The 20,879-nt window shown below is 34.9% G+C and overlaps 1 long non-coding RNA gene across 1 annotated transcript; it reads left to right on the forward strand.

The window, feature by feature from the left end:
- Positions 1 to 15,210: 15,210 nt before the first annotated feature.
- LOC111367192 lies at positions 15,211 to 19,804 on the forward strand. The gene is made up of 2 exons (XR_002697732.1): positions 15,211 to 19,240; positions 19,329 to 19,804. It is a non-coding gene; the product is annotated as an uncharacterized LOC111367192 (long non-coding RNA).
- The last annotated feature ends 1,075 nt before the right edge of the window (positions 19,805 to 20,879 follow it).

Here is a 20,879-nt window from a genome sequence, read left to right on the forward strand (position 1 = left end):
AAATATTTGCCATTAATGAACCTCATGTGCTTGGTGCCATTTAAATCTTCCAAATGATAGGCTCCATTAGGCAATACATTTAATTACTTTATATGGTCCTTCCCAATTGGACGACCACTTGCCATACTTTGGATCTTTGCTATCCAAAGGGAGTATTGTTTTCCAAACCAATTCGCCCAGGCTGAACGATTTGGCTATAACTTTTTTATTATAAAATTTAGCCATTCTTTGTTTTTGAATTTGCAATCTATTTAGGACGTCCAACTCTAACTCGTCCAACTCCAATAAGTTTTGAACTAGTGATTCGGTATACTCATCATCACTTAACTTATGTTGCAAACACACTCTGATCAATTGCACGTTAATTTCCATAAGCAAAACGGCCTCCTGTCCATAAGTAAGTTGGAAATGAGTATTTTGGTACTTGACCGAGGTGACGTCCTATAAGCCCATAAGGCCTTGTTTAGACATTCGTGCCAATTTCTGGCATTTTCATCTATCATTTTCCTTATGATATTTTTTAGAATCTTATTAGAAGATTCTGCAAGTCCGTTGGATTGAGCGTAATATGGTGTAGATTTTACTAATTTAACTCCAAACTCGCTCAAGAATTTATTCACTTGATCCCCATTTAAAGATGTTCCGTGATCTACCATTAAAGTTTGTGAAATTTCAAATCTATAAATAATGTGATCACGGATAAATTCTATGACATTCTTTTGGGTGACCTCCTTTAAAGGTATCGCTTCTACCCACTTAGTGAAATAATCAGTTGCAACTATAACAAATGTATGTTGTTTGAACGATGGGGGATGAATCTTCCTTATCAGGTCTATCGCCCAACCCTTAAACGACCAAGGTTTGATAATAGGTGCCATCTCTCGTGCTGGTGCCCTTTGTATTGGACCATGCTTTTGACATGCTAGACAACTCTTTGCATACTGAACGCATGATTCTCCCATCTTTGGCAAAAAAATATCCATTCCTGATAATTAACTATCTCATCCTTTGGCCAGTTTGATGAGCTCCACATATCACTTCGTGTACTTCAGCCATGATCGTCTTGACTTCTTGCAAACTTACACATTTTAGCAATATATCATCAGAGCGTTTCTCAAACAACTCTTCATCTATCAGTGTATAGTTTAGCAAACGCAACTTCATTTTTTTACTATTTCCTATATTAGGTTCTTTAAGGAACCTTTTAATCTCTGCCCTCCAATCTATTGCATTTCTATCTTGTATGTAATGAATTTTAATCGTTCTCGCCCTTCTTTGGACCACGGGCAATATTGTTCCACACTCATAAATAGACTTTCAATTTAAAACCTTTGAGTACCCCGAGGCCATCTGGGCCAATTCGTTTGCTACGTCATTATATATCCTATTAACACATTGAAGTTCTATTTGGTCGAATTCTTCCAACAACTCTTGGGCGATTTCATACTGACTTATAATGAAATCACTTTGGCATTTAAAATCACCAATCAATTGGTGAATTACCAATTGAGAATCGTCTCTAACGATCACATTCTTTACCCCCATATCTATCATTAATTCTAGGCCCACGATTAAGGCTTCGTATTCGGCCTGATTGTTGGTGCACATCCTATCCAAAGTGAATGTGAACTTGTAACAAATCCCTAAAGGATTTATTAATGCTACTCCTACTCCTGCACCTTTAGAGGTTTTCGATCCATCGAAATATAAAACCCAAGGTTTTAATTCGAATGAATTGATCTCTAACTCAATTTCTTCAGGCATATCAAGGCATGGATGATCGGCTAGAAAGTTAGCCAAAGCTTGATTTTTGACTGCCTTTTGGGGTATGTATTGTACTTCGAATTCTAATAAAGCTAATGTCCAAAGACCTACCCTTTGGTGCAAAATAGGGCGAGAGAACATATACCTAACTAAATTTACTTTAGAAATTAAATAAATGGTTACGGGCCGTAAATAAGCCCTTAATTTTGTACATGTGAAATACAATACAAGACATAATTTTTCAATGGCAGAATAATTATATTCACATTTTGTTAACCGTCTACTCAAGTAGTAAATCATCCTTTCTTCACCAAATTGGTCTTCCTGCGCGACCATTCCAGCTATTGATTCTTTTTCAGTCGATACATACACTTTCATTGGCCGTCCTTGGATTGGTGACACCAACACTGGTGGACTTGATAAATATGTCTTTAAACTTTCAAAAGCCTTTTGATGCTCTTCTTTCTAGACGAATTCGTCCTGATTTTTCAACTTTAAAAGTGGCAAAAAAGCTTTAGTTCACCCTGCACAATTAGAAATAAAGCGTCTTAAAAAGTTCACCCTGCACAATTAGAAACCTTTGCAATTCTTTTTTGTTACTAGGTGGTTTGGCTTCTAAAATGGCCTTCACTTTATTTTTATCAAGTTCAATCCCCCTTTTGTGTACTAAGAAATCAAGAAAATTCCCTGCATTAACACCAAATGCACATTTCAAGGGATTTAACTTTAGTTTATATTACTTCATTCGCTCAAATGAACATCTTAATTGTTCAAAATGGTCGTCTTCTTTAATGGATTTGACCACTATATTATCTAAATACACTTCAACAAACTTGCCTATCATATCATGAAAAATCAAATTCATTGCCCTTTGATAAGTTGCTCCTGCATTTTTCAGGCCGAAAGGAATAACTACCCATTCAAAATATCCTAGAGACCTAGGGCATCTAAAGGCAGTTTTGTGTATATCTTCCTCAACTATATAAATTTGATTGTATCCTGAATATCCATCCATGAAGAAATACATTACATGTCCGGCAGTCGAGTCTACTAAAGAATCTACCATGGGCATTGGATATTCATATTTAGGTGTGGCTATGTTTAGATTCCTAAAGTCTATGCACACCCTTAGTTTACCATTCTTTTTTAATACCGGCACGATATTGGACAACCATTCAACATATCTGGCCGTTCTAATAAAGCCTGCTTTTAATAATCGTTCTATCTCTTCCTTAATTTTAGGGAGTACATTAGGAGCGAAACGCCTAGGAGGTTGCCTATGAGGTTTAAAATTTGGCTTGGTTGGTAATCTATGTTCCACCAAATCTCTATCTAAACCAGACATTTGTTCATATTCCCAAGCAAAACAAGCTTTGTACTCCTTTAATAAAGCGATTAATTTATCACTAACCTCTTGATCGAGCATTTGGCTGATGAACGTTGGGCAATCTTCTCCTTCATTGCCAATATTTACTTTAATCAGGGGGTCTTGTGCTTGAGCGTATCCAGGCTTGGCGATCCTTATCACTTCGTTGTCCAGTTCCCTTGTAGGCACTTTTTCTTCTAAACAATCCACCTTGTTGACTTCTCGACCAATACTTTGTTCCAACTCGAACATTGCCAATTTGTCTCTTAGTGCTTTCAAGGCTACTTCTTCTTTCGTCTTGTCCTTGCATTCTTTATTGAAAGCCATTAATTTGGTTTTGAAGGCCTGAATATCGGCCATTTGCCTTTGTTGCTTACAACTCATTTAAAACTCATTGATTACTCTTTTGCCACTCTTTTGCCAATTACTGGCTCTTCTAGGGCCACTATATTTGGCCTTATCTGACTGAACATTTCAGTGAGTGCATCCACCGAAAACGGTTCTTCACTCTGCGCAACAATTTGAGTTTCTTCTCCATCTTGAACTACTCTGACAGGTCCATAATTTCCTTCGTACATGAACGTTTCTACTGAGTTTGCTTCTGCGACAAAAGGTCTATGATCGGCCTGCACCACTTCTGCTTCGCCTTTGTCATTCCAAAAAGACCAGGCATTGATGGAGCGATGAGGGTATACAGCGGCTTCCGTGTATCCAATCTCTTCCTAATAACACATTGTAACTAGTGGGACCATCTATTACAAAGAAGACTGTGGTCCTAGTAGTTGTTCCTATAGTTATGTCCAATGGCATAACCCCTTTAGTTGAAGTTACTCCTCCATTGAAACTTGTCAGGATGACTTCTGTTGGGATCATATCACCTTCCGTCTTTGCGAATTTCCTCATCATCCTAGATGAAATGGTGTTTATAGCTACTTCATTATCGACAAGCACTTTTGCCACAAGTATGCCGTTAACTAGAGTTTTAACGTACAATGATCTCAAGTGTTTGGTCAATTTCATGGCTGGTCGCTTAAAAATAACCTTTTTGGCAACATCTATTTCCACTTCCCGCTTGTCCTTTGTCGAGTTACCCTTTTGTGATAAGTCAACGTGCAGCATATCGCACTGAGCCTCTACCTCCTGAATTTCCTTTTTACCGTTTTCTAATGCTTCTTCTTTAGTTACCTAACCTGTGGGAGGAGGCATTATTCTTGGAGGTGATCCATACTTTTCAGAGCGAGGCACTCTCTTCTTTTTTTTGGGTGTCCCGTACAGCACGTAATAATCGAAAGAACGCCCAGATGGTTCTCCCAATAAGTCTACTTCACGAACTCTCTCTCGATGTAGTTGCTTCAACAGAGTATTGTACGATACTCCTCTTCTTCTCCTTTCCGCTTCCAGATTGATTTCCTCTTCGATGTCTATCATACCATCATCTTCTTCACCATTGTAGGCCTCTCTAGAAGTTTAGCCTTCTTCATATTCCAGCATGCATGCTTCTTCTTCGTTATCCTCATTTTCTTCTTCTCCTTTCTCTTTATTCTTGAACTCATTGGCTAGTAGATAGTTATTAGCCACGACAGGAGGTAACGTACCAAATTGAATAGTAAGGGGCTGATCTAGATCTTCTCCATCCCTTCTGTCTCGCTCAAACTTCGACCTCCCAGAAGAAGTCTCTGACAATTCTTCCATAGGTTAGCCTGTACCAGTCTCTTCACTGTCTTTGAGAACATTCTGATTGGCTGCCTCGAGTAGTGTAGGTGCCTTAGGACGCAGCATTCCCTATTGTTGCCTCATCGTTCGCCCGTAATTCCGTTGAAAACGCCTTTGTTGGGTTCTAGTCATCTCGTTGAAAGGTATCGCCCTTCCAGCCTCATACTGGAACGAATGCCATACATTTGGTTGGCGAGGTTGTGGTCTGAATGTTCTCCCATTATTTACTGGCTTGAACTACCTCTCAAAAGGCGGTCCCTTATAGAACGATGTACCCCACCCTCTACCAGACTGAGCGCTTGGGAAAAAACTAGGGTGATGGTGATGCTGCCATATCCATGGTTTCTCTGCATTTGCACTCACTTCTTTTTTGCATCTTGCACATAGGACGTCTTCGTCCTTTTTGGGCTCCTTCCATTTGATACGTTCAAAGACACTGGGATGTGGTCCAGGGTCTTCTTCTCCATCATCTATAATCAATTTGGATTTTGGCAATTTGTTTTTGAAACCAAACGTCACCATGTTCACTCCAAGTGGCCGTGGAAAAGGATTTTCATCCACTGCCATCTTCCTCTTATCCTCGAACGTAATTCGTCCTGATTCAATGACATCCTGTAACACATGACGAAAAACCAAACAGTTGTTAGTCAAATGTGACCATGCATTATGCTACTTACAATATTTTTTACCCTTAACTTGTTCAGGGCTTAGCAATTTATGTTTATCGCTCAACTTTATCTACTTCTCTTTATATAATTTATCAAATATAAGGTCAGCTTTGGTTACATCGAACGAGAACGTTCTAGCCTTTATGTTTTCATCTTTTATAGGCTCATCCTTACCCGAGGTCTAGGCTTAGCCATTATAGGACAAGTATATGTGTCTCCTTTAACTAATTCGGCCAAACACATTTCGGTTTGATCGTAATACTCGTCATTAATGGTATGAACATCAAAATTTAGGTCTCTATAATAAGTCCCCTTGCTAGAATTTTTCATTTGTTCTTCTTCTCTTATTAATTGTTCATACGTAATCACGTTCGCGCTCAATTGGAAAAGATTAGAAAATTTCTTGTCTTGAAATTTCTTTTTCAAATCAAAGTTTAAGCAACCTTGAGCGATTTTGACAAACACCTTTTCGAGTAAAGGTACAAAACATTTACTTCTTGCCGTCTTGAACCTTTGAAGGAAACCTTCTGCCCATTCGTTTGGCATTTGACGTAGATTAGCCAAATTGGCCAAAGTAACTTCAAACTCAATCTTATAAAACTGAGCATGGAACAATTGCTCTAATTGTTGTCATGTTTGGACAGAGTTTGCTGACAAATTGATGAACCAGGAGAAGGCTACTCCTGTTAATGAACCAGGGAACAGGCTCATTTTATGGTAATCAGTTACGTCACCACTTTGTAGTGTGAATCGCCCTATGTGTTCTAGAGTAGACACCTCTCCTAAACCGGCAAACAGTGAGAATTCTGGCACTTTATATCCTCTAGGCCATGGATATGCTTGGTCTACCCAATCAGGATATGGCTTTGTGTAAGTCGGCCTAATGACAGGACGTACTCCAAAAGCCATCTGGTCCTGTACGATTTCCATAATCTGATTCCTCAACATGACGTTGGGGTCATATGTAATTCCTACAGGTTGGTTGACCGGTTGATTTACTTGAGGCCTGATGTTTAGTCCATGGTTGGGGTATTCTGCCCATTATTAGCTTGAACATTTATTCCATCATTAACACATGGGGTATTCTGCCCATTATTTAGGACATTATCTCTTACATTTAGATTACCCCCCAAGTTAGGTGTACCAATGCCACTATTCTGATTTGGTATTACACCACCCCTGGTTTGAAGTAGAGGGGTCAAAAGGTGGTTCTACCCCTTGATTTAAACTTAGGACTGGGGGATTATGTCCCACAATTGTCCTAGTTTGAAAGTGGTTTGCAAGAGGCACAACTGGCTGACAAATTTGGCCTACTAACTTATTTATTATTTAGTTCAAAGTATTCAGTTGTTTGGCCATGTTGTCATAATTTGCATTCCCATTCTGGGTAAATCTTTCCATATTATTAATATTTCGTAGATTTACCTGTTCAATGACATCTTGTGTGAGTTCTCCGAGTAATGCACGCATGGTTCGAGGACTCAACTCTGTCATTAGTTCGTAACGACTATGATTACTCTGATTCTAACCATCTGTTCGTGGAGAGCTATGCTGCTCCTCATATCACTCGATCACAAACTGGACACCTCCCTGACTTACTACTTCCTTATCAGATTTCTGAGGCATATTGTTTCACCTTTTGTATCTTCAACACCAAACACCAATGTCCCACTGGGCGTGCCAAATTGTTTCGCGCGGGTGGTCGCTAACAATTAAAAAGGGATCAGACGATTGTATAAGGAACAAACCTTTTGAGACAAAGTCCCAAAAAGGGGTGTTTTATTGGCGATGACTTTACAATTGGAACTAAACAAAATGCCTCCAAGGGGCGCAAGCACACGAGTACTGAAAAAAAATGTTTAAGTCTAAACGAAGAAATTGAAATTACATATTCTCTGTTTGAGAGTGTTTGATTTGAGGTCCTTTGCTCTATGTCTTTTCTTCCTTTTATATTCCCTTGATGATGTCTTCGATATCAATCGCTTAGAAATCGCTTAATTGCTTTATAACTGCCCACTTTTTTCATAGTGGCCAACTTATCGTGGAACTGCCGTCTCTAACTGTTGCCACTACTCTTTGTCGTTCAACCGTCTTCAACTGAACATCCTTGAATCGTGGAACGTGATAAGATTATTTAATAACTGCTTCGATAACTGCACTTTTGGATAACCACAACATCTTATGTTTGCTAAGATCCTGGGCGATTCGAAGGTTTGGGCGAGAACAGGGTCATAACCCTGGGCGACTGCAAGGCACTTCATTCGCTCAGATCTTGGGCGTTTTGCAAGTTTGGGCGATGGTATTACCGCATTCGTGGGCTTCCATTGCATTCATTAATAACCCTATTTGGGCCTTTATCCTGAATTGCCCAGTTGGGCTTCATTCTTTGGGCTATTCGATTTGGGCTGCGCTTTTAGCGTGCCAACAGGAACCAAATGATTTTTTTAAATATATAAAACCAAACTGAACCAAACCGTTCGGTTCTGGTTTGGTTTGGTTCTAATTTCATTTTTTGAATTTTTAGATTTGTATCATATAAATTAGTAATATATATCTAAATAAGAAAATAAACATCAAACATTTAGGAAGTTTAAATTTCAATCATCGAGATAAAAAAGTCATAACTAACAAAAAAAATATATTCATAATTTGAATACACAAATCAATTTTCGTTTTCATACAAAAAACTGTTTAATAAGTGATAATAATAATTCACTAAATTAATTGTAATAGTTTTGAAGGCACACCCCTACAATAAAGAATGAATTATCAAAATTTTTACAGTCCACTTTTATAGGCAACATTAACATTTTAATATTTCATAAATGTTTATTGGGTATTCCTCTATTTGTGAAGAACACAAATAACTTATCAAACAATCAAGATAAAAAGAGTTTAGAAACTTTTTAAGTAACTGACCAATTTCATTTTTCGATCTTAAATGACACTCCATTGACTTGATGAAACGCGGTGCCAATATGCTACGACGTTGTGTAAATTGAAAAGGAGTGAAGGAGAAATAATTCAACTGAATACAAAATTAGGGTGTAGACAACTAATGAATTGTTTATCTCTAATGACCGAAAATTAATTAATAAACTGTATTCAATTAACAGCCTATCTTCAGTGAATATAAAATTAGGGGTATCCACTAATTATTATATATAAAATTAAATATTAAGTTTGGTTCTGGTTCTGATTTTTCAACTAGAACTGAATCAAAACCAAAACTAAAACCAAATGGTTATCGGTTCAAAGAACCAAAACCATTAATTTTTTTAATAGAACCGAACCGAACCACTTGGTTTGGTTTGGTTTTGGTTTTCGTGGTATGGACATTTTGTCCACCCCTAACAATAACATTTAATTTTATACAATGCTACTAATCTTGAAAGTCTTATTATTAACTTACCATACTTAGTGGAAAATTATATATTGCATTTGCTAAAATCAGTGGAAAAATAATCTGATTTTAGTCCTCATCAATCAATTTTTTATCAAAGGTTTTTAATAACATATCGGTATCACATGCATTAGTATTTTAACATCAAAGATACATAACATTACTATAAATCAAATATAGGCATATCTAATAGACTTTTTAAATATAATATACTCTATATTTTAAATAGTCAACTTTTAAAATTACGTTCCAAAATATTTTTTAAATTAATATTTTAATTTAGTCCCCATTTGGCCCCCATTATTTTGTATTATAATGTTGGGGGGGGGGGGGAATGGGGGGTGGGGGGGGCAATTAATTTCGGAGGTGTTTTTGAATTAAAATAATGCATTATGTAAAAGATACAACACAACAATTGAAGGTGATAATCATTTTTTCATATCATTTTGGTTTTCTTCTAAAATGAAGGCACGCCATGAAACTGAAAACTCGAGGTTTTGAGAAAATGAGTGTGATTAAAATTGTGAGATTTTAATAGAAAATTTTGCTTAACAATGAGTTTTTTTTTTTATAAATGGATTGTTGTAAAAGAATGAAAAGTTTTCGATTTATGTGTAATATTATTTTGTTAAAAATTGTGGGGTTAAAAATAGGAAATAGAAAATTTTAAATATATTTGATGAGGTTTTGATGGCCAAATGGGGGCTTAGAGGGTGAGCCAACCATACTCTCTATAAATAAATACATTCAAAGTATTTTAACTTTCAATTGAAAAAAATAATATAATAACTTGGAGAGAAGCTAGTAAAAATTAGATATAGAAAAAATAATAAATAATTTTTAGGAGTAATCAAATTAAGAGTTAAATATAAAGAGCTTATTGAACTACTCTCAAATTTTTACTCTCTAATTTTATAAATACTTTCTAAAATATAGAATATGCTATTTAAAAGTATAGAGTCTCTTGGATATGCTCGAGACATTTATTTAATCCACATTCATTGATTATTTATTCATGCTACAAGGAATTGGCTTTGACTATTAGAATATATTTGATTGACTTTATTTTTCATAAAAATTGTCATTTTTCCACCCAAATTTCTATTTTCGGGGTGTTTGATTGATAATTTTTTTAATGAAAAATATTTTCCAACTTTTGGTTATATAATCATATTTTCTTTAGGGGTAATTTACTCATTCTTTCTCTCTCATCTATTTGCCATTTCTCATCTATCCACAAATAAAAAATGGACAAATATAATATTTTTTAGATTGAAAACTAAATCAACTGAACACATTTAATTAATAATTTTTATACTTGAATTATCTAGAATTGTTTTTTTCATTTATATTTCATATTCGTAATCAAACGTACACTTAGGGATTTCACTTGAAATCGATAATTTTTCCACATGTCTAAAAATATCAAAGGGTGTGATCAACTGAGGTGGTTGGACGTCCGATTCCCATTAAGTGGATTTAGCGGAAAATAGTTGGGTGACTCGATTTATTTCACCTGAAGATTATTGATTCAAAAAAGCCCAATAAAATATATTAAAAACGCCAGTTACATTTTACCATATTCTTAAAACCTTTCAATCCTAAAATTTAAAGAGGAAATTAGGCCCAGTACGGCCCATAAGGAACAAAATTGAATACTACACTTTAAACCAATTTAAATAATTCAGAACGTAATTAATACGTCTGAAATCTCCCAGAACGTTAAGAGAGAGAACTGATTGGTGTTTCTTCAACTTTTTTCCCATTTCCATTATATTAACCACCAGTTATTGAGAAAAGAGCAGTACACAGCGGCACCTTCACCGACCAGTGGGACTTTCTCACAAGTCTATGGCAGCTTCACCATCCGACGCAATCCTTTGCCGCACCCTCTGGGCATATCGACCTCGCTTCTTTTAATGTGGGCAAGTATTGATAATTCTACCAACTATGAGAGAAATTTCAAGGAATATTCACACTGCAAATGCCAATTTAATTTAATTAACATACATGATTTGCTATTTTGTTTTGGGAAATAGATCTAGGGATTCGATGTCCTGTGATTATATTTTGCTGGTTATGCTTCTGTTCTTGCTTTAATGGGTGGAAAAAGTTTAATTGACCTGAAATAAGTTTTATTTTGTGTTGCCATGTGAATTCGTAGCATCAATTATACATCTTGAAAAAACCCTACGCTGTTTGTTAATTATTCTAGTCTAGCCTTTCCCCCTCCAATTTAGGCTGGTTTCTTCAGACTAATATGAATCCCGGCATTTCAAATGCTCCTGTATGTTTGTGAAAACTTCAAACATAAGATTACGTTTATGGTTTTACATTTAGTTTAAAACCATCTGCTTACAAACCTGTTTTATGAGAGAGTTCTACTCAATGTGCTTTAAACACATTGCTGTATCCCAATTTAAATGAGGATTGCATTTATTGATATTCAATAAGTACAACTAATGAATGGGAACATGGTTTCCAAACCTAGAGTGGAATACAAATAGCAATCATTTATGTTAATTAAATTTAAAAAAAAAGAAAAAAAGATGTCGTGTCACTTAAACAAATATAAAAAAGTGACAATTTTTTAATAAAAAATTGACATTGTGTAAGTATACTCATATGCTTAATTCCCTATTAAGTTCATTGATGAAATTTGGATTAGAAGGAACTGAAGTATAGGATGAAATTCATACCTTTCGATTATTGAGGGTGAAAATATTTTATATGGATGATTTCAGAAATGATATTATTCGATTAACATTGATGAGTGTTTATACAATTTTTTAATATTTACATTGTAGTTTAGTCATCAATTTTCATTATTTGTGAGCTTATTGGAAAATTGGTTGTAATTAATTAATTTTTTTTTTTGGATTATGATTATATTGTCCAAGTTGTTAGTTCAAAAGTTTATAATTTGTTAAACAGTTGTGAACTTATTGGATAATTTGGCTATATTGAAAATTGTAGGTTATGATTTATCATTTTCTTTTTATTTATTTTCCGTCACTTTTTTTTTCCTCAAATTTTGTTACTTTTTGAGTGTTTATCACCTTTTTTAATCTGCGTAACTTTTTCTAATTTGTGTCACCTTTTGAATTTGTCATTTTTTTTTTGAATTTTTGTCACTTTTTTTTTTTTAATTGTTTGTCACATTCTTGATTTGTATCACTTTTCTTAAATTTTTCACTTTTTTAGTGTTTGTCAGTTTTTAGTGTATATTTCTTTTCTTTTTTTAAATTTTGGTCACTTTTTTGTTTTTTTTTTAGAATTTTCACTTTTTTAAGTATCGTCACTTTTTTTAATTATCATCATACTATTCTTGTCATTTTCCTTTTTTTAAGTAATTTTTTTAGTCTTCGTCACTTTTTTTAATTTCTGTTACTTTTTCTAATTTTTGTCATTTTTTTTGAATTTGTAGAATTTATTTTTTAGCATTTGTCACTTTTTTAGTATGTCACTTTTTTGAGTTTGTGTCACTTTTTTTTAATATTTGTCACTTTTCTATCTTCTTAAAAAAGTGACATAGTATGTGGTATTTTCCTAACATAATCAACATGTTGATTGTTTTGGACATGCTGATTATGTTAAAAATCGATACTACGCTCACGTGGATTGTCCTGAACATGCTGAATAAGTTAAGAACATTATTATTGGTGCTACACAAATGGAATGTATTATTTTGGTGTTTGTCACTTTTTTTGAATTTATGTAACTTTTTTTGAATGTTGTCATTTTTTGAGTATTCGTGTCACTTTTTTTAATTTTGTCACTTTCTTTTTGTTTGTCACTTATTTCACACAATGTGAAAAAGTGACACAATTTTTATAAAAAGTGAAATTATGTCACTTTTTAATTTTACACAGTATTTTTTACTACCAAAAAACTTTTTATATGATTTTTCAAAACACTTCTAATTTTAAAGGTATTTTTGTAAGTTACCCAAATTTAAAGCTCTATTTTACTTAAATTAAGGCCCGTTTGAGCCACATTAATATAAGAATGAGAATGAAAAATATAGTCATTACGGATCCCACACAAAAAATAGAAAATCAAATATAGCATTTTGATGTGATAAATAATGGTCATATTTTTTATTTTAATGGACAAATAATGGAAAAAAACGGGGGCTAAGTCTTTGTTTGGTAACCATTATTTCAAAATTCTTTTTTTTTATACTAATTTTCAATCATATATTCACACAATAAACTCTTATTTGATGGCCATTACTTAAAAAAAAAAAAATGATATTTTGAATATTGATTTTTTGGATAACACGTGATTGAAAAATAGCGAAAATATTTTTGATTTAGGTTCAAAATATTTTATTGTGTGAACATATGGTTAAAAATATATATGAGATAAAGAGTTTTATCTCAAAGGAAGACGAACATGCAAATTTTTTTCCTACTTTATAACTTTCACAGAAACTTACTATTCAATAACTCATTCTTCTCAAAAACTGATTGTCAAATAGGGACCAAACCTAGTCCCTGTTTTATTTTGCTAAAAACATATTTTCATTGAAATTGATAAAAGTTAATGAAATATGTGGTTAAAAAATTGATAAAAATTATCTATTCATGAATATGCGATTAAAAGAGCAACAACTAGTCATTATTATCTTGTATTTGTCTAAAATTTGTCATTACAAAATTAAAAGACAAGTTCAACTCAATTATTATTTGACAAGTTTTGCTTTGGTGGACTGGCTGGTGAATTGCTTCATGTTAGAATTTTTGTAAGATGAAAATACAGTGTTTCAGACTATATTAGCATGAATAAAATAAGAAATGATATATATGCAAACAAGTGGGGGTTTGAGTCGTTTGACCAATAGAGAAAAATTAAAAATGGGACAACTTATATGTCGATGACATGTCATGCTTAGACCCAAAAAAACTCCATTCATAAGAGCAAAATAATCCAGGTAGAGAAGGTTATAAGAGGAAGATATGGATCAAAATTAAAATGTTGGAGGACAGAGAGGTTTAATAGCTTGGATTGGCTAAGGCTTTTAGGAAAGACATAACTAATAGAAAGAAGTTAACAAAAAAGAAACTTGTACTTCTCACCTTCAAAACTCATACACTTGGCTTGTTACAAAATGGAAGACCTTACTCTTTGTTGCAGAAGCTTTCTTGAAAGATCTTCAAATCGGTGATTTTCGGACTCAGTCCAACGCACATTTCTTAACCAACAACTAGTCCAATCGACTCCAAACCACAACTAATTGATTCACCTTGATTGCTATTCAATCTTACTCACGTAGGACAAGAAAAGATGATGATTTGTGACCACAAAGGCTAGGAGAAGACACCACTAAGGTATACTATGAAGGAACCACCAATTGCACACGTTACACAAACGTTCTAGACACTTCTGGATACCTTTTTTCTCACACAAAGAGGTGCAGCCGGGATTCACTTTTTCTTCTCTCAAAATCACACAATCATTATATGAAAGTGGCTAGGGTTATAGCCAAATATATACTCTAGGGTTAGACTTTAAGTTGGACTATTAAAGGGGTAAACGGGTCAAGATTCAAGCCATCCATAAGGAAATACAATTTGGGATGGGTGTAGCTCATGGACTTGATTGTTGGACTTATTTCATTTATCGGCCTATACTTATGAAATAATATTAACACACGTTAACATCATAGCCCGAGATTTATTGGGTATAAAAAACCCAACAAATCTCCACCTTGATACTCAATAATTCTGCAAGCAATCAAAACACACAGTTAACACTTGCATAATCAAGGTAGCCAATAAAATTGGATCATAGACCTTACCTCGTGTTTTCAACTTGAAACACATACCATACCTACTTCATGTACTCATTAGGGCTAAGGTCAAAAAATACCCAAATAGAAGTAAATATTTAACAGTAAACAATCAAGAGCAAATATACATGCGATGACGATATACAATAGGATAACACACAGATATTTTCAGAAATACGTTCACATAGAACCATAGATTAACACCAAGTCAATCAAACCATGGTCAACCACATATGCAACACATGCATAAATGACCCTAGGAAAAGATTTCACCACACTTATCCTATCCCATTCCGTGTTGCTCACGCTTCGAGAACACATATCTCCTCTTATCGCCCACCAAACTCACTAGACAGATCACTCAACTCATATCTAACTGGCAAGTCACAATAGATCCTAAATCCACAGGATAATCCTCTATCTCCACATCACTTCTCCCAACCTACGTGGATAATGGGTCTCCACCTAACAGAAGTGATAGAAGTGCCTCTCTCATACTCCACTTGATCAGGGTCTCTTTTTAGATAAAGGATTTTAGACATTTGATCACATCTCCACTCGTGATCCAAATGTCACACTCCACATCCTTGGTACAAACCACCATGTACCCCTAGACATCTGTACTCTACCTTACCAAAAAGACATCCAACTCACTACTAATGCATCTCAAGCTCACTATGGCAAATCAACACCTTTCGGTGACCACAAAGGTTACTCCAATCACCAAAGCTCCAAAAAATCCACAAAGAAAATGGCGAAGGTGGCAATCACAAAGAAAAATTGAAGAAAGAGTCGGTTACTTCACAACACTCACAAAGAAGCCTCACAAAGAGGAAGAATATAACCCTAACATGGCTGCATCACATAATCTTACAAACCACACAGGCTCACAAAGATAAAGGAGAGAAATGGCTGCCCAACTTGCTTCTCACTACCACACTCTCACACCACTCACAGAGCAAATAGAGTACGCCATAAAACTTAACGCACTATGCATATAAACATATTACACAAAGTAATAAATCACTCTAATTCATGCAATTACACACATCAAACATATTGAAAGTGTAACATCAACATTGCAATAGAATTAAGTGATCATATACATGTAGAAAGGATTACACACAGATGCGATGCAGTAACCAAGTTTATTCTCTCAATAAAAATAATTAGGATCACTACTCGACCCTAAAGTCACATTCACCTCATCTCTATCCTTTTATTATCATCCTAGGACATTCTCTTTTAATTATGCCCAAATTTTACCACAGTTAAAACATATTTTATTTTTGCACTTGCCTTAGACCTATACATGCCAACAATATCAAATAATGACCACAAGCAAAGTACTGACACATAATTCACACAGAACAGTCAAGTAAATTTTTCTGAGGTCTCATGCAATTCTATCGGTGTATTGGTGACAAATTCACATGGCAATTAATTAACATGTAATTCCTATGTCTAACAACAGGCAATGGTTACCACTTCACGGTAACCCCAAACCTAACGTCACATTAGACGATGACTTTTAACGCTAAAAATAAATAATTAACCTACACATTTATTTTAACTGCTAATAATAAAAAACAAAGAATACGATACCCAGCGGACCACGTCTGAAGGTTCGTAATTTATGAGACATGCGAATTTAATACTTTAGGACTACCACTATTCGTCCTAAAGTCTCTGAAAACTGTAGCAACCAAAAAATCACGATCAAGTCCCAAACGTCCAAGAACAACGCTGTCCAGATTCTACTGTGTACCCTGAAATAGAAAACTTTCAACACGAAAAATGTCAGAAATAATATGAGGAACAAACTGCCTGAAGGGACCTCCTTGAAATTCCTCACGTCGCCGTTGATTGACATGCGCCGTCCTACAGGGTTCTTCTCCATCTGCACGTTACGCCAGTGATCTTTATTTTCTCAAACTCCTTCTGGATTGATCAGAAAATGCGAAAAAAAGAGACTAATTTTGACAGTTTTTGGACAGCTTCTTTAATCTGATTTCTGCTGCGATTTCTGGACTTTTTGGTATGTTTCACGAGCCAAAACCACCACCTTGAAGCTCTGATACCAATTGTTGTGGAAGCTCTCTTGAAAGATCTTCAAATCGGTGATTTTCGGGCTCAGTCCAATGCACCTTTCTCAATCAACAACCAGTCCAATCGACTCCAAACCACAACCAATTGATCACTTTGGTTGCTATTCAATCTTACCCACGTAGGACAAGAAATGATGATGATTTGAGGCCACAAAGGCTAGGAGAAGATAGCACTAAGGTATACTATGAAGGAATCACCAATTACACACGTTATAACCAAATATATACTTTAGGGTTAGGCTTTAAGTTGGACCATTAAAGGGGTAAACGGGCCAAAATTCAAGCCATTCATAGGGGAATACAATTGGGCTGGGTGTAGCTCATGGACTTGGTTGTTGGACTTATTTCATTCATCGACTTATGCCTATGAAATAATATTAACCCACGTTAATATTATAGCCCGAAATTTATTAGGTATCAAAAACCCAACACTCTTTTATATAAAGTTTACATGAAACTTCTAGTCCACACGTTTTCTTAGAGATTTCTAGACCATATATTTTGAACTAGATACTTTTCTAGAATATTTTAGATAGAGTTTTCAAAACCACATAATCTTCTTGACACATGACAAAATTTATTACCACATCTTGTACTTAGATATTTACGTAGATTTTTCTAGACATTTTTATAGAAATGTTAGGTTTTGTTGGACTTTTGAATTAGGTTTATGATTAAAACCTTTAAGCCCATATTACTTAGTCCAAAATCAAGTTTACTTCTCAACATAAAATGGCCCGATGTGATCATAAGAAATTTGATTTTATTGTAAGGGAAAATTACATCTATACAGGTGTTTGAATATTGAATTTCAAAAATAAGGTTCAAGATTTATTTATGCAAAAATCAGGTAACAATTTTATATTTTAATAAATATAATAATATTAATAAATTTCAATTATATAATCTCACCATATTCCATCCACCCAATTAAAACTCTAACTATTTTCTTCCCTAATTTTCCTCTTCTTCTCGTCGTCTCTCTCTGTCTCTTTATCATCTCCGTCACATATGGTCGCCGTCATTAGAGACCACATCGGAGCTCGTCCCTAGGAGCAACGAGCGGCATGCAATTCCAGCATCTGTACCTTTATGCCTGAATTTGTGGTTTTGTTGATGTATACAAATCGGGGCGATTCGTGGTTTCACCGATGCCTTTGTGTTTGCTTGGCTTCTACGTGGATGTGGTGACGGTGACGACATGCTCATATCCCTGTTGAAGCAATTCTACGTCATGATTCAGAGTTGAAGCCGGTGGGTCAGCCTATGTATGGAATTTCAATGTTTGATAAGGCGGTGGTGTAGGTATTTTTATCTATAGGTGGTTATCTGATGTGCAGGCGACGGTTGTGTGGTAATGGTGGTTTTGTCGTTGTTGTTGGCGGCAGTTATGGAAGTGTTGTGTTGGGGGGGCAGATTTGTGTGTGGTGTGGTGTAGGTGATGGTTGTGTAATGGTGTGGTGTAGGTGGCGGTTGTGTGGTGGTGGTCATTTTGTTGTTGTTGGCGGTGGTGGTGTCAATCTCTGTAGTGGTGTGGTACAGGCGGCGATTGTGTGGTGATGGTCATTTTAGTTGTTAGCGGTGGTTCTGGTGGTGTTGTGGTGAGGGTGGATCTGTGGGTGGTGGTTATCTGATGTGTAGGCGGCGATTGTGTGGTGGTTTTGTGTCTGTTTTGTTTGTGGTGAGGTAGTGCTAGTTGCAATATTTGAGATGACGTGACTGTTGAAGATGGTGGTGGTGTGATTTTAGTGGCGGTGGTTTTGAAGATTATGCGACTGGTGGTGGTGGTCACAGGTGATGGTGATGGTTACAAATGATTTAATTGTTTGCGATCAAGAAAATTGGCTTATGTGACCAATCATTTGGTTATTTATGACCAACTATTTAGTTTGGCCTAAAAATTTAAATAATTTGTGATCAAGTAATTTGGACTCGAAATAATTTGTGATCTGTAAATTTTTTATTTGTGACGTATAAAATTTTTGATTTGTGTCCTCGAAATAATATGTGACCAATTAACTTGATGATACGTGATCAATAAATAAGTTTGAGACTTATAATTATGAACATGTGACCATTATTGGTATAAATGTGACTTTATTATTTTGAATTAATAAAATATATTTAATTAAAAAATGAAAACCTGATTTTTTCAGTTTCAAAACTTTAGACACGAGAATTGAATAGTCAATACCTAATACCTTAATTGTGAATTTTTCCCTTATTGTAATTTTTGGTGATGTAGCTATAAATTGAACAGATAGGTGAAAAAATGATTTATGTATCAAACCCCATAATTATTGAGAATGTTACTAGCGTATTGTTGTTTGCAATTTTCTTTTCCAAATTTCATCATTCCAGGTTATTCGCCAAGTTTCTTGTGGAGCATTTCATGTGGTTGCTCTATCAGAAGATGTCTTGTGGGTAGTGTTTTCTTGCACTCCGTATGAATCTGAAATGATTCTTCGCAATATACCTGTTTTGGTGATTCCGACTGGTTGCATGTGGACAGCGTCACACGCTTGTTTCTACTAAAGACGGAAGAGTTCATGGACGGGGTTACAATTGTTATGATCAGGCTGCTAATGAGAAATCAACATATGCTTGTAATCCTTCCCCAGTTGACTGGTGTGATATGGAAGAGAATGTTCGGCTAAAGCCTAAAAAATGTAAATGTAATTGAAGAAAAGTAAGCAAAGACTTTAAAAAAGGGTTTGGAAAAAAGTTACTTTTAAGCTTGTGAATATGCGTCTAAGCTTAAAAGTTTCTTCCAAGTACTACTTTTTTCAGGATTAGCCAAAGATGCTTTACATGAATGAGGAAGTATGCTAATGAAAGCCTTTTAACAGATGCATGTTCTTTAAAAGAATTGTCTGAGTTTAGGGTAGCAGACAGTGTGACTCCGTCAATTGCTTCATTGATTGAGGATGTTGCGTATAGAACTGGTCTTTGCACAAGATTAAGGTAATATCATGTTTATTCGGAGAATGCCTAATTTTGTATATATGATATATTAAATGGTAATACAAAATGACCACAGTACCTATGACTTTACCATGATTGCATTTAGCTTGTACTAAACAATGTTATTATCTTCAAAATTGTGACCAGCCTTGTGGATCTGTCTGATTGAAAATGAAGTTTGACAATTTATAAATTTCATCAAATGGAATAAATTTTATTCTGGTTAGAAATCTCTTGATGTCAATTTAGTTAACATGTATTAGAGTGCATTCATGGTACCCCTTCTTTTGTCAAAACATCATGAGGATTGAAGGTTTACAACTTAAGAAACGGGGCAAGACGAGACCAGCAAATGTTTATTACAGACTTGAAAATTTGACTAGAAACAGAAATTTACCTACTCCAAGGGATTAGCGGATACAGAAACACCAAGAAAACAGGCTTAAAAGCCCTAGAATTTAACGAGAGTATAATGAAACGGCTCAGTGCAAAATCGTACTTTTAATAGCAATAATTGATGATGTTTAAGAAAATCTTGTCTTTGTTCTGGCTCTGTTTCAATTTTTCTTCCCCGACTATAGTAGTCCCTTTGAAATAATAAAATAATGAAAAATTAAAAAGGACTGATGAGCATCCCAAACCTTGCCATTTTCTTTCGTTCCAAGCCAATCTACAGTTTTGACCAGGATAATAATCACCAATCTTAGTGATAGTGGTTACTACCTCTGCTAAAAATGAGCAAGAGAAAAGCCAGCGGTACGTGTCATGACATGGGATGTACTATCCATCGAAACAAAATAGAAAATTGTTACATTGTGCGAGATAAAATAGAAAATTATTACATAGTGCGAGATAAAATAGAAAATTATTACATAGTGTGGCATGATGCAACTATAATAGCGCCTCCATACATTTAATTTCAAGAAACACACTTTACGTATATCTGCTTGTGAAAGGTGAGCACGTAGAAACCATTCAACATTGTAGTTAAGCCCAGAACATACAATCATACATCTTTTAACGATAGTATCTCTTTTTTTATGCAAACTTGATATTTGGCTTGCTAGATATTCATTGTTATCGTATAAAAACTTCAGCT

Source organism: Olea europaea, chromosome 18, assembly GCF_002742605.1.
Source record: "Olea europaea var. sylvestris chromosome 18, O_europaea_v1, whole genome shotgun sequence".
Lineage (NCBI taxonomy): Eukaryota > Viridiplantae > Streptophyta > Magnoliopsida > Lamiales > Oleaceae > Olea > Olea europaea.